Here is a 15,892-nt window from a genome sequence, read left to right as displayed (position 1 = left end):
CCTCAAAAGCATTATAACCTCCCTTATCCTAAACCCAAAGAGTCTTAGTGCAATCTAGGATCAAATGATCATTTGGGGGCTGCCATCATAATGAGCTTTAAGTTCCATAAAATTCCCAGATTTTTTTCAGATGGATAGTGACCTATCAAAACCATTTGTTTCCTGTCCTTGCAAAGTTTATTTTAAACCCCAAGGTCTGAGACTTAAACATCAATCTCTATTAAATTTCACTTTAACCAGTTCAGTCTCATATTCTTGTCTGGGGGCATTAAACTTAAATAGGAATGGTTCCCTGAAGCTGTAGTGTGACTTAGAAAACCACAAATTAACATTATCTAGATTGTATTGTGTTTTGTTTATTTTGTTAAACATTTATTTATTTTGTTAAACAAAACATTTTGTTAAACATTTTGTTAAACAAAATTTCTGAATTACATTCTAATCTTCAGATAGCAGTTTGATATTTCTGTTCTGGCCTGTTGAGAACTTAAAAAAATTCTGACTGTTATTTAGTAAGACAGTTATCCCTCCTAGATTTGTATCTTTAGTCAATTTGGAAAACAAACCATCTATACCTTTATTTAAGTCTCTGTAAAAATGTTACATAAGCAGAGCCCAGCATTTATTTCTCGGGAACTCCACTGGAGATTTTCTTCCAAGTTCCCATAGGCTCATTATTCTTTTTTTGGGTCTGTATCTATTTGAATATCCACTAATAGTATAATCATCAAGCTCAGAGTTGTGAAATTCTAGGCACTAGCAAAACTTCTGAGTTGGTCCAACCAGACTAAAATTTAATTGGGAAATGCTTAACAAACTCTATTAAAAAATACAACAGGACATAGATAATGTTAATTTGTGCTTTCCCAAGTCAACATGTAGCCTCCAGGGATCTCTTTCTTCTCTTTGACTTTAACACCAGGGATCTAGCCCACATCTCTCAATTTTTTTCTCCTACAAGAATAATATAAGAGATTGTCAAATATTTTACTAAAAATTAGGACAATCATTTCTATAATATCCCATTCTTCTACCCTGTCATAAAAGGAAATTAGGTTAGTTAGAAATGACCAGTAATATGGCATGTGTACTTGGAGGACGAGGACCTCTGGTGTAAGGACTTGAGTCCACCTCATCCATGGTTCTAAGAAGCTAAGCATAGTAATGGCCATACTTTGGTAAACTATCTCAGGAGATGGGCTAAACCAGGTTGAGGGTAACTAATGGGCCTCAAAATGTTAGTGACTCAGGCAGATGTCTACTAAGCATGTGAAGACTTCCCCTGGGGGGAAAAGACAAATGAGAACAATTTATTCCAACAGTGAAGGCCAGTACCTGAAGCAGGTACTGTGGAATGCTTGGAGCTTGGTCAGATGCCAAAGTCATCCACTGCATCCTGGACCATGATCAGTTATTGTGGCTTTTGTTTTGCCACTGGACTTCCAAAGAGAGGGTGAGGCTGATGACTGTGCAACTCTGCCTCAGTTAAATCCAACTCACACTCAAGTTATCACCCCATGATGTCACTAGTTGTCTTCGAAAACAAAGGATGAACAACAACTGGTTTTGATAAAGATATCTGTGTTTTTTCTTGCAATCCCACTTTCTTTTCTGAATATTTCACCAAGTATCTCTCTCTCTCTTTTTTTTTTACCAAGTATCTCTTTGATAACACGTTCTAGTATTTTTCTAGGAACCAAAGCCAATCTCTCTGGCTTATGATAGTTTATGTACTACATTCTCTTTCCTTTTTTTGAAAATTAGGACAATAGTTCTCTCCTCTTGTCCTGTGGTACCTCTCTAGTTCCCAAAAAATGAAGATCACTGTGGCTCAGTAATCTTGCCAGACACATTCAGTTATCTTGGGTGGAGACTGAAAAGCTCAGTTCATTTCAATGACATTGAGAAATTTTACAGGAGTTTTCCTGTTTTGTTAAAAATTGAAGTACCATTTGAATAGCCTGAGGCATATCTATTCTGACCCTTACTTCTGCACAATGACTTCCAAATGCAAAAGGCTACCCTTGGGCAAAACCATGAAGGAAGCCAAGTTTGTTCCTAGTGCCCAGTTCCCGCCCCTGGTGTTTCCTATGGCTTTCTTTTCCCCCTTTAGGTGCCCTGCCCTCTAGGCATTATTCCCAGAATACCCTTTCCCTCTTCTTCCCCCTCAACTATAACATTGCATTTGGTCTGGTTCTATTTGGTCCATGAATTGTGGATCCTCTTATATTTTAGAATGGCATCCCTCCCTCTCTAGCCTCAGCTCCAAACACACACACATACACTCGCTCCCTCGCTCTCTCTCTCTCTCTCTCTCTCTCTCTCTCTCTCTCTCTCTCTCTCTCTCTCTCTCACACACACACACACACACACACACACACACACACTCACACACAAATGGAAAGACCTGGGTATTCATTTGGTCCAATACTCTTCTTTTTTGGATAAGGAAACTAAGGTCTTGTGATATATTTTTTAAAAAATGCTTACCTTCTGTATTAGAAACAATACTGTGTATTGGTTCCAAGGAAGAAGAGTAGTAAGGGCTAGGCAGTTGGGGATATGTGACTTGTCCAGGGCCATATACTTCTCAGTCCACTGAGCTACCTAGTCCCACCCCCACCCCCTTGTGATATCTGATATAAAAGTTAGCCAATTGAACAAGATCATTCATGCTAATTTTCTTATGGTTGTCGAGGCATTAATTTGTTATTCCTTCCAGGAAAATTATGGTAATTTTAAAAGGACTTTTAAAAAAATCCAAAGGAATATTCAAATAGGAAAAATTTCTGGTGTATAGTAGGTGAGAGAGAAATACTTCAGGGATTGGAAATCCCTTTGGTAACTCCTTGGATAATTGCAAATGGCTAGTACAATTTAGAAGATGGGGCTTTGGGGAAGCAGAATATGTGGTGTCCTTTTTTGGGACTAGGGGTGAACGAATGAGGAATAAAGAAATCTGAGTTTGAGTTCTGGTTTTTCTACTTAGTAGCTTGCATCTTGTGCAAGTTGCTTAATTTTTCAAGTTGCTTAATTCAAACCTCACCTGTGAAATGTGGATAATATAAACACCACATTGTCATTAGGTTCTTATGAAGATCAAATGAAAAAATATGTGTGAAAGGGCTTTGCCAGTGTAAACAATGTGTATCCTTTCACAATATGATGAATGTGGAAATATGTATTGTATGACAACCATATATCATAATACTTCCTGTCATGGGGAGAGGAAATGTCCGAAGGCGGGAGAAAACATGGATTGCAAAATGCTGGAAAATGATTACTAAAAATTGTATTGATGTAAAAAAATAAAATCAATCAATAGGGATCATGTAAAAGCCATTTGTAAGGAAATTCACTATATCCAAAAATCTTTTGTTTTCCACTTATTATTTAATGTATTATTATTATTTTATAAAAGGACTTTGTATACTATAAATTGCTATGTAAGTTCACGTTATTCTTTGTTGACCTGGATAGTTCCTATATTTTTATCTGTTCCCCAGAAGAGAGTATCAGTTAATCTTTCTGTTTTTGCATAAAAAATAACTAACAAATCTGCGAATGATCATTTATCTAAAAAGGTGTTTGTTAGGACAGTTGAATAATGATAATAGAAACAATTTGAAAACTCTCAGCTTTGCCACTGACCAACTCTGGAACCTTGGGCAAGTTCCCTATTCCACTCTAGGATTCAGTTGTCTCAGCTGTAAAAGAAGAGGGTGATACTACATGACCTCAAAGGTCCTTCTAGCTCTAAATCTTTAATTTGAGAGAAGTAGTAGGTTCATATGCAGAATGAGACATATTTTTGACATGGTCAAAATGGGAATTTATTTTGGTTGACTAGACTTATTGGTTAAAAGGATTTTATTTTTCTCCTCTCCCCACTGCCCTCAAGGAACAGGGAGATGTAGGAGAGAGAAAAAATAAATGCTTGATAATTGAAAAAAATTAATAGAAAATGACACATCCCTCCCCCCCCAATCAGTCCATTATTTCAACAGTTTCTCATCCCTTCCATTGATGCCTTCTCATCCTGAGTTAATTCTAGATCATATTTTTCAACAAATCCCCTAACAGACATCTACCCAATGTTTCTGATGAAGGCTTCTCTCTTGTTCTTTTAGTATCCTCAGTGTACTAGTCTACCACTGGCTTAGTTGGTCTACTGCCTTTTAATATTGATTTGCTTTTGAATCAGCTCTTTTCTGGTAATACAAAATCTCAGTGGTATTTTTTATGCCCTTGCTTGCACATGCCATTGTTAAAACATACTGTATCCTGCTTACACTTATAACTTGCCTTCAAATTTCCCTTTCAATTTATTTGCAATGTTTTGGATTTTAAAAAATTATTTTATGAAAATATTAACCTTGATAAAACAAAAACAACCTTGACACTTCTCCTCAGATAAAATATTGCACATATATATTGAGTTAGTTGGGCTTTATGACAGGTATAGCAATAGAGTCTTATTTAAAAACCCATGGATTATCAAAGTCCTCTTAATCATAGATGACATTTATAAAGCACTCTATCAAGTATGGCATTAAACAGGAACTATCCCTATACAGACTACTTGTAAAGTGAATTGCCTCTTTATGGCAAAGTTCTACAAATGCTCCTCTTCATAGGTAACATCATATATATATATATTACATCAATTCATTGGTCACTACAAAAACTCTTTTATGAAATTCCTATAATAACAAAGAGATATATCTCATCATCCAAACTAGAAAAATAAAGTGGATGAAATAAACATATTGCTCTGATATTTTAGCATGTCTGTTCTAGAACAATGCATATCATGCATGGAGATTCCAGTGGCTTCCTATTATTTTTAAGATTAAGTATAAAACCCTCTGCTTCTTAAAGCCTTTTACAATCAGTCCATCCAATCATTTCAGGTTTCTTGTGTATTTTTCTTCTCCATGTATTCTACTATCTAGTGACATTGACTCTCTTTCTGTTCTCAGCACAAGATATCATCTACAGACTCCATGCATGTTCACTGACTGTACTTCATTTTTAAAATGCTTTCTTTCCTCAGTTCCACCTCTTAGCTTCCTGCAAATCTCAGCTAAAATCCCATCTTTTCTGATTCCCTTTAATACTCTTACCTTCTTTCTGAGGCTACCTCTAATTTACCCTGAGTGTAATTTAAAATTCACATTGTTAGCATGTTGTGCCCTCATTAAAATGAAAGCTTCTTGAGGGTGAACTGTTTTTGCCTTTCTTTTTATTCCTAGAGATTAGCAGTGTCTGGCACAAAGTAAGCACTTAACAGATGCTTGCCTACTTTTTTTTTTTTTTGTAATATGGGAAAGACAGGATTCTTGTGGCAAAAACAGAAGAATCAAGTCAATGATATATCAGTAAATGGAGCAAGAACAGCTAGACACTAATGAAAAGACAGAGAGAATAGAGAGGCTGGTCTATAAAATATGGCAGTGATTTTGATCTGGAAGTAACAAATTCTTTTGGAGAGGGACTTAGACAAAATTGAGTTTTAAACCTAAAGTACAGATGTCAAAGAAGAAATTTGGCCTTATTGTATCAAAGTCAGTACTGTTGAGAGTTGGCAACCATAAATAAGGATAAGAATGAAGGAAAAAAGCATTTATTAAGCACCTTCTATGTGTGCCAGGTACCAGGGACACAAGTATAACAGTGAGACAATGCCTGCTCTTAAATGACTTTCATCCTAATGTGGAGAAACAACATGGTAGCCATGGAAAGGAATTTTGGTCTGGGGAATCAGACTATAAAATGTATACATAAGGTGGCCTTTTTTTACACTCTTTCAAGTAAACTTGATGTTATTTATTTGAATACTATCCCAAGAACAAGCAATTAAAAAGGAGAGAGAAAAACAGAGAAGGTAAATGAGAGGGAGGGAAGTGTAGAGAGACAGAGACAAAGAGAGATAGAGATAGAGGGCACATGGAAACAAGCTGATCTTTTGGTGAATGTCTGGAAGTAAGGCTAAACACAATCTGGGGCTAGCTAAATATAGTGGAATTATCTCAGTTTGTTTCACTAATCAATGGAGTTCAACTTTTACAAAATCTCAGTGGTATTTTTCAACTTTTGAGGGGAGCACTAAAGTGGACTAATTCCCCTAAGAAGGGTACCATACATAGTATATAAATGTTCTGATTTCTGTTCCAGGGTAGGGTACAGGTTTGGTTCCCTGTTAGATAGCTGGAGGATATCAACCTACTCCTTATTCCTCAGTGTCACTTCTTTATAATTTACATGCTACATTTGATGAGTTCTCCTCTTCTGAAGTCCAACCACAAAGGGTTGATATTTTTCTGCTATTGATAGTCTCTGTTGAATTTTAATTTTTTTATCCTCAGTTCCAAGGCATAAGTTCCTTGAATAGAGAAAGTACTTGATAAATGTTTGAATTGAATTGCCTTGGTAATGTGGCTTTTGACAATGGAATGTATTATTGGAATATATGCTCTTTATTAACATGGGTATTAGTATATTTTGTTATTTTTCTCTGGGGTTGAATAAACCACCTCTTGACCAATCCCCTCTTTGAGTTTGTTCAATGAAGAGGGGTAGTCCTTTCTTTTATGCTTATAATTCCCTCTTCCTTGTTATATGATATTTGGACAATTGAAACAATATTAATTTGTCTGTTTTATTACTTTTCAAAATAACTCATTTTTGTTTTTTAGCTATGCCTTTAAGTATAATTTTTTCAAGTACATAAAAAACAAATAAATGAACACTGAGCTTTCATCAGTGATATTTTAGTATTTATGTATCTGAAATAAGTGGTGATTTTCCTTATACATGTATTTAGTGATAGTTTTTCATTTAAGCTTTAATCTTCTTCTTTTCTTGGACTTAACCTATGAGTTCCTTAGTGTAGGAAATTCCTAGTACAGAAATTCCTTTCCTGTGTGAAAATTTCTTTAATAGTTGTTGATCAGTTCTGTAACTTATAGTCTTAAATTTATCTAGGTTACTGAAAGGTTAAATAGCTTGCTCATGGTCATATAACTGATTTGTATCATGATAGGACTTGAACTCAAATCTTCCTGACTCCAAGGTCATACTTCTATCTTCTACACTTGGCTACTTTCCAGATCTAATAGAAGACACTTAAAAGCTTTCCCCATTTGTAATATTCAATCCTGAAATATTTCTAGAAGTCAGAAGAATCTATAGCATTACAGCATATCTTATAGTTGGGTAGGGTCTTTAAGGTCATCTTATAGACAAGACCTAATAAGATTTTAAGATATTTCCTAACCATTAATAACCAAATCTGTTGTGAAGAAATAGAAATCTGTGATTCTCTTTATTTTGTCTCTTAAATGTAATGAACATCTGGTGTTAGAATGAGATTGGCAGTCTAAAATAAATTTATTGAAGCATATAGTGCTATCTATGGAGAAAAACACCTAAAAGTCAAGTGTCCCAATTTACTTATTAAGCAAGTGCCTTCAATTTTTAAAATTGTTCATTAGTATTCAAATGGGATTTGAAACAAATTTATTAGTAGCATTAGAAAGAAATAATAGAAAATCACTATAAACACTGATTTAGAATGCATTACATAGTAGCATTGGTAATGTGGCTACACTAATAATGGAGAAAATAAGTTTGCTTTCACATATGTTCAGTCTCGTTTTAGTATTCTTAGTAGACATGCCCATGGGACACATTAAACAAAGGAATAGATTGTAGACTTCCTCATCATTAATATGGGAACCAGCCCATGGGTACTACAAATCCCAGAATGCAATGTTCCTTCTTCATCTAAGCAGCCATTTCAGAAATTTATGGGTTATATTTGGTCTGTCTTTTTGAACATAGAACACAAAATGCTGGGACCTGAATTTTCCACAGCACAGATTTTCATCATTTCTACAACCTTTCTGGGTTATAATATTAAATCTTAAGCATTCAAAGAATCTATTTCAACAAATGTAGTTTGGCACAATGATCTATTTATAGGCATTCAAATATTTCACTACAAAGATATAGGAAAATGGAAGAAAAGGAAGAAAAACAAAATGTCTCAAAAATGAGTTTTCTTAAAAAAACAACATTGTTCAGGCATGTTAGTGACTCTTGAAGGTGAACCCACTTCATCTGTATTCAGTTTTTTCCCCCTTAATTCTTAGCTTCAATCTTAGAATTAACACTAAGTTTGATTCCAAGGCAGAAGAGCAGTTAGGGCTGGGTAATTGGAGTTAAGTGACTTGTGTCACACAGCTAGGCAATGTCTGAGACCAGATTTGAACCTAGGACCTCCCATCCCCAGGACTGGCTCTCCATTCCCTGAACCTTCTCTCAATATTAGCCTTCTCTTATCTTTAATTTATGGAAGCTATCAGGGTCATTATCAGACCACATGAAAACCATAGAAACTATTTTTTAAAAACTGTCCAGAATTCCTTACTTTGGACAAAAACATGTTACTAATTAAGGTCCAAGTTATAGATTCATATTCCAGATGGGGCATTTATGTTTATTCATTTCTATGACCTCAGTTAATTTACAATCACTTAGCATACAAAAAACTGGCCACAGAGGGTTAAAAAATTATAGTTAGAGGGTTATATATATATATATATATATATACATATATATATATATATGTAGGGTTAAAAATTATAAAAAATTTAATACCTACAAATTTATTATAGACTCAGACTCTAGTCCTGACTGCTACTAACAAGTTGTATGGTTTTGGGAAGTCCTCCCAGCTAGAATTTTGGCAAACATTAGCCTGCCTATTATGTACTGCCTATACTCTGCCCCTTTGATCCCCATTTCCCATTGCTTAAATTGAAAGAAATATAATCCTTTCTTATTTTGATTGGTATGGCACTGAATAAATGATCTTAGACAGCATTGTCATTTTTACTGAATGGTCAAGCCAAAAATATGCAATTAAATGGAAAGACATTAATTGCTCCTATTTTGTCTGGATCACATAATCTAAAGAATTGTTTTCCTTTTACTCAGGTCTGTCTAAAATTTTGTAAAGAGTGTTTATCTCTATGTCCCTTGTGTTAAACATGCATACTAAAGCAAAAAAAGCCTGCATTGAACATGTCCAAAAATGTACGTCTCATTCCATACCTCTCTGTCAGGAAGTAGATTTTGGATGTTTCATCATCAGTTATTAAAACTGTGATTAGTCATTGCATTGATCAGATTCCTTAAGTCTTTCTTTATAGTATTATTATTATTGTATAAAATTTTCTGGGTCTTCTTAATTTTACTCTACATTTCATACAAGTCTTTGCAGATTTTTTCAGAAATAGCCTCTTGGTCATTTCTTGTGGTACAATAATATTCCATTACATTTACCATAACTCATATAGTCATTACATGATTGATAGGCAGCCCTTTAGATTCTAGTTCTTCACTTAGACAAAAAGGTATTTTGTATTTATCGATCCTTTTCTTCTTTCTTTTTTTATTGTATAGCTCTAGAAGTATTATTGCATCAAAGGATGTACATAATTTAGTGACTCTGTAAGTGCAGTTCCAAATTGCTTTTTAGAATGTTTGGAACAATTTTTAGCCTTATTAACAGTATACTAGCATATGTGTTTTCCTATAGCTCCTGAAATAATTTCCTTTTAAAATTTTTTAGCATCTTTGACAATATGATAGCTGTGTAGTGAAACCTCAGAGTTGTTTAAATGTGCATTTATGTTATTATTAATGATCTGGAGCATTTTTAATGTAGGTTATTGATAGTTCAATTTCTTCCTTTGAGAACTACCTCTTCATATTCTTTGACTATAAATCTGTTGGGAATAGCTCTTTTTCTTATATGTACCAATCAGGTCTTTATACCTTAGAAAAGACATCTTTACTAACTGAGAAACTTACTGCAAAGATTCCTACCTCTCCTCTCCATTAAGTCAACTGTTTTCCTTATAGTGTTTGCTGCTTTAATTTTCTTTATGCAAAAACAAATTTTATTTTGTTTATAATGCAAAGTGGTAGCCTCCTTCCCTTTCTCCCTCTACCAGCTTTTCAGCTTCCTTTTGTATATTGTCTCCCCCTATTTGATTGTAAGGCTCCTTAAAAGAAGTGATCATTTTCCCCCTTATTGTCTCTTCAGTGCTTAGCACAACATCTGGTACACAGGCAGTTAAGAAATTCTGTTTGAATTGAAATAAGTTAATAGGTAGAATTGTCATTCTTCATTATATTGGCCTACTCCAAACATGAACAAGTAATATTCCAATTATTCAGGTCTGTCTTTGTTTTTGTTAAATAGCATTTTTTAGCTGCATTCATGTAGATTTTGTGTGTGTCTTAATAGACTCCTCTAAATTTTAAACATTCTACAGTTGTTTTGAATAGAATTTCTTTCCTATCATTTCCTTAGTATTTTTGTTGTTAATATATAGAAAGATGATGATTTGTATAGGTTTATCATATATCCTGCTATTTTGCTAGTTATTAACTGTTTCAGTTAAATTTTTAATTGACTCTCTAAAGCTTGGTTTCTTCTTTGCCTAAGCCTATTTCCTCAATTTATTTTCTTGTCTTATTTTATCTAGTTAGCACTTTCAGCATTATATTATTCATAGTGATGATTAACATCCTTGCTTTACCCCAGATCTTATTGGAAAGGGCTCTAGTATATCACAATTACATATAATCCTGGCTTTTAGTTTCAGATGGATGCTATTTACTATATTAAGAAAAGATCCATTTAATCCAATGTGTTTTACTTTTTTTCATTTTTAAAATTATTTTTTGGATTATTTTTAATATTTTGTTTATAGCTCCTTAATATCAAGCCAACTATGTATTTCTAACATAAATATATCATGGTAATAATGTTTATTATTATTTTTAATATTTTGCTCTAGACTCTATTAATATTAAATATTATATTAAATATAATAAAATTAAAATTTTTTGTCTGTGTCTATTAATGAAATTGGTCTATAGTTTTATTTCTATTTTTATTCTTGTTTCTTTTAGGTTATTATGCCAATATTTGGATTATAGAAAGAATTTTGTAGGACCTTTCTTTTCCTATTTTTGCAGTTTATGTAATATTGAAATTGTTCTTTGAACATTTGATAGGATTCATTTGTAAATCCTTTGGAACCAGAGTTTTTTGGGAGAATTTAATTTTTGGCTTATTTAATTTGTTTCCTTGAGATTTGGTGATTTAAATTCTTCATTTTTTGGTTCTGTTGAATTTAATTTTCTAATCCATTCTATCCTCTTCTATTCTGTGAGTGAGTTATACCCCATTCACAGTAAAGCATTTTGATTAAAGGAAACTTTTACACTTTTACTCTTTTTGAGGTAAGTGCATTCTTACAAAAAAGGAAGAAAGGGAGTACTAGTGAATTAAAAAAAACATTTAAAATGATGTGATCTGATTTCTTCTTCTTCACTCTTCTCTTTCCCTTGCTCAGACCCTGATAGATACTTCATGCCCTTTTTGTCCTTTTAAACTTCCTTTCATCATCCAGCCTCCAAGGCTGGAACTGGTTTTGCCTCTGAAAAATCCTTCAATTAATTTACCTTCCCTCTTATTTACTCCTCTCCCTTCTTCCAGTCTCCCTGTTGTACTGGATATAGTTTTTCATGAACTTGTGTGCATGTGTGTGTGTGTGTGTGTGTGTGTGTGTGTGCATGCTAGCATGTATATGCATGTATTGTGTGCTCTGCTTTCCTTTGTAAATTTCAGATGAAAGTGATGCTCAAGTGATCCATTCTTCTCACTCCTATCTCCATGTTTTTGTATAGTGTTCTTAAACACTCAAATTGAGTGAAATAGAAATTTATCTTCCTTTCCTCCGTTCCTTTTCTTACCATTTTTGCCTCTCAAGAGGATCCAAACAGAATAAAACTACTCTCAGTTCCTCCATTTTTGGAACTTCTATGACCACTGATACTATTAGGGTTCTGAGGTAACACTTGTTTCTTCTTGCTCTATTAGATTGGAAACACTTCATCCTTATAGAGACCCTTTGAATTGATCAGCTATTCCTATCCTTTTATATGTCTCTTGATTAGAGTTAGCATATTAAAGATTTTACTTAACTCTGGTCTTTTCATCAGAAATACTTAAAGTCTTTTATTTTATTAAAAGTTCATTCCCCCTCTCCCCTGCACGATTATACTCCTGGTTAAGTCAATAACATTTGATCATCCCACAATGTTTCAGTTACTGTATATAATGTTCTCCTGGTTCTGCTTTTAATAAGTTCTTAATGGATTGAAGTGAATCTTTGATTTTGCCTTAGAAAAGTAAAATGTATCTAGGTATTGTTTTATGAAACAGATTATTAAAAATAAAAAAAGATTATACTCCTGGATGGAGCTCCAATAGATAAAGCTGCTAGACCCCCTCCCCTGTTAGCTTGGCAGGGTCTCAGCAATAGAACTTCAGGCTCATCTCTGGTCCACACTCCTTGCCCTGGGTACACAGAATCAGGCTTCAGGGCTAGTCCCCAAGAAGGTTTTATGATCCTGATCTAGAATCAGAAAGACATAGTTACAGATCTAGCTAGGTTCCCTTTCCTGACATAGAATTACTGGCCCTACTCCTGACCTGAGGTCTCCCTAGTGTAGCTCTTCTGCCTTTCTCCATTATTGCCAGTACCCACAGAACTTTGGTTATCTGTGTCAGTCTGGACCAGAAAAAGGCACCTATTGTGTCTCCCTGCATTTCCCGATTAATATTCGTTCTTGTACTCTCCCTCACTCTTTGTTGGAGTAGCTGTGGTAGAGAGCTAGGTTATATGACTTCCTCTTACTATATAATCTTTGCTGGTTTCTCTTTCCCCAAATTAAATTCCCTTAATCAATTATTAATTCATGTCAGAAATAAAAGTATCAACATTGTACCATTATAATCATGAATATTGCAAGGGGTCATTGGTTCACAAACCACTTAAAGCACTTCATTGGACCACTAGTCATCCAAGGAACCTGCTTTGAAATCTGTGATATAGAAGAGCTAAGTAATGTCAGCAAGCAGGTGACACCATCATAGTTTTAACTTCCAGCATGCTCCAGGACACCTCCATGACCCCAATTTGGAATACACTCTACCAAACTAAGCAGAGCCATTTAAAATTTATTAAGGGTTAGAGGGTTTATAATATGAAAAAATATTTCCCACAGCATCCCTTCAGAGAGACGTTTTTACCTGATATGCAGTATAATCCTGTCCCCTTTATGCAGAATATGGAACAGTAGCTGAAACAGGCCAGGTGATTACCATCTTCTGCTTAGCCTTATAATGAATTCATTCTCTAATATTTTTTATTCTCAGTTCCATCTCTGTCATGAGGCTTTCCTGTTTTCTTGTTTTCAATCCTTATTACAATTGGTATCAGGAGAGTGAGTTATCCTAGAATATTAAAATATGTAATATGGATTTTTTCTTCTCCTTAAACATTCTTAAAATAACACCTGCAAATAAGAGGAGAAATCATAACTAAGTTAATCCATTTTCATGATAAAGAGTAAAAGATGAAAAATATGTACAGGACAAAGTTAATCAACCCTCCTGATAATCTGAAGAATGTCAGAGGAGGAGGAAGCAGCCCAGAAATTATGACTCTCATGACAAAGTAAGGTGAGTGCTACACAATGGAGCTGACTCTCATGGTGGCTTGGGTGTTGTGATTGTATAGTTCAGACTGAACATTGGAGCAGCACACAGAGCACCTATTGGATAGACGTCCCCAGAGCAAGCTTCAGTGTTCAGCCTAATCTGCAGCAGAATCTGATTTGAGTTATCCATGAATAGCATTTACATGCTAGATAAGTCATGCTGGCACTCCTTTGAATGTCTGAAAAAGTTTCATTATGAGGTTTTATTTCCTTCTTTTATCTGGCAAGAAAGTGCATTGGATGCATGATAGGTTATCGAAGGACGCTGGAAATGTGTGTATAATGCCCAGTCTAATACAATTTGGGGCTGGAAGAGCTAATTGAGAAATTTGTTCTTTAAAGTATAAATAGCACTGTATGGTTACAAAGCATCTTATATACATTACCCTTCCTATTGTCACAGCAATCCTATGAGATAGAGAGTGCATTATTATCCCATGTTTACAAGTGAAGAAATGGAAGGTCAAATTAAATGCTTTATTCAAGGTCACAAGTTAATAAATGGGACTTGAACTTGAGTGTTCTTACTCTAAATAATTTATTTTCACTCTACACTGATTTAAAAGTCTTTCTACTCTTGAATTGAATTTTTGTCTTTATATCCATAGTCCCTGGCACATGGTAAGCCCCAAAAGATTTTTTTAGATCGTTAGAATTGTACTCTAATATGGTGTCTGAGCATATTCTTAGGAAGTTGGAGCACTGGAAGAAAAGACCTTGAAACAGAACTGTCTCAGCTTCTAAAACCTGACTTCTGTCTCGTAGCTTTATGTTTATGAAAAATCAGTATTAGGGGCAGCTAGGTGGTTCAGCAGATTGAAAGCCAGTCCCAGAGACAATAGGTCCTAGGTTTGAATCTGATCTTGGACACTTCCTAGCTGTGTGATCCTGGGAAAGATATTTAGCACCCATTACTTAGCCCTTGCTGGTCTTCTGCTTTAGAACCAGTGCACAGTATTGATTCTAACACAGAAGATAAGGGTTTAAAAAAGAGAAAAATCAGTATTATATTTTCAAATTAAAAAATTAATAGACCCCTATTGCATTTTGGCATAAATTTAGACTCTTAGAAGTCACCTCAGATGCTGAAAAATTATTTGACTTGCCAATAGTCACATAGGTGGTACAATAATTATTTCTACTATTAAAAACATAATTAAAATATGTAATAAAACACATACAATATATAGAACATATATTATATGTAAAATATATAACATTATATAAAAAATAAAGTAATAATAAAATATATACTCTAACAATAAAATAACTATCATTTATTTAGTGCTTTAGGTTTTGCAACATGCTTTATAAATATTACTTCATTTTATCTTCACAATAAACCTGGGAAGTAAGTAGGTGTTATTATTATCCCCTTTTATAGATGAAAAAACCAAGGCTGGCAAAGGTTAAATGACTTGTCTGACATCATGCATAGCTAGTAAATGTCTGAGATGTGATTTAAAGTCAGGCCTTTCTGATTTCAGGACTAGCACTCTATGCAATTATACAACCTAGGTGCCTATTGGGACTCAGAGGACAGGACTTGACCTCATGTTATATTTCCATTTTTAAAAATTATTAATAACTTGATTTTTACATAAGAATTTCTCAATATTTCCTTTTCCTTTCTCTACCTAGAAAACCATGCTTTATGAAACAAAATGGGATGAAGGGATTAGGAATACATAGGTTGCATGGATAGAGAACTTTAAAATTGCAAAGCAATATTATCTCTTATTATTTTCATGACAATCCTGAAATATAGGTGATTTGATTTCCCTGTTTTACAGATGAGGAATCTAAGTCAGGCTAGTGAAATTACTTGTCCAGGCGTTCTGAGATTAGATTTGAACTCAAGTCTTCCTGACTCTAGCCAGGGTCAATGTTCTATCCACGGAGGCATCTAGCTGCCTCTAGCCAATATAGCAACTAAATTTTATGGCATATGTAGCAAAGAAGAGGAGGGACTGTGTCTCCATATGCCTTCTTCAGAGAGAAGCTTAGCCATTGTAATTTGATAGCCTCAGCTCAATTTATTTATTTGTGGTTATTTTCATTTATTTTGTTTTAGTTGTTGTTTTCTTACCATTGCTAACTCCCCTTTATGCTTGTGCTACTTTTCAGGGTTAAGGCAAAAAAAAATTACCCAAAATGTATCTGTTGAAATGTTTGAGTAAATTAATGTTTAGCCAATTTACTTCAAATTCAGTGGAGATGTTCTTTGGACGATAGCCAGAAA

At 34.2% G+C, this 15,892-nt stretch overlaps 1 protein-coding gene across 5 annotated transcripts in view; it reads left to right on the top strand.

Moving 5' to 3' along the window:
- Positions 1-15,892, top strand: part of CCDC141 (coiled-coil domain containing 141) — a 325,959-nt gene that overhangs the window by 41,061 nt on the left and 269,006 nt on the right. The window lies entirely within an intron of this gene.

The sequence above is a fragment of the Monodelphis domestica genome, chromosome 4 (assembly GCF_027887165.1).
Source record: "Monodelphis domestica isolate mMonDom1 chromosome 4, mMonDom1.pri, whole genome shotgun sequence".
NCBI classification, from domain to species: Eukaryota; Metazoa; Chordata; class Mammalia; order Didelphimorphia; family Didelphidae; genus Monodelphis; species Monodelphis domestica.
The sequence above is the reverse complement of the archived record's forward strand: the minus strand, read 5'-3'. Positions and strand labels throughout refer to the sequence as shown.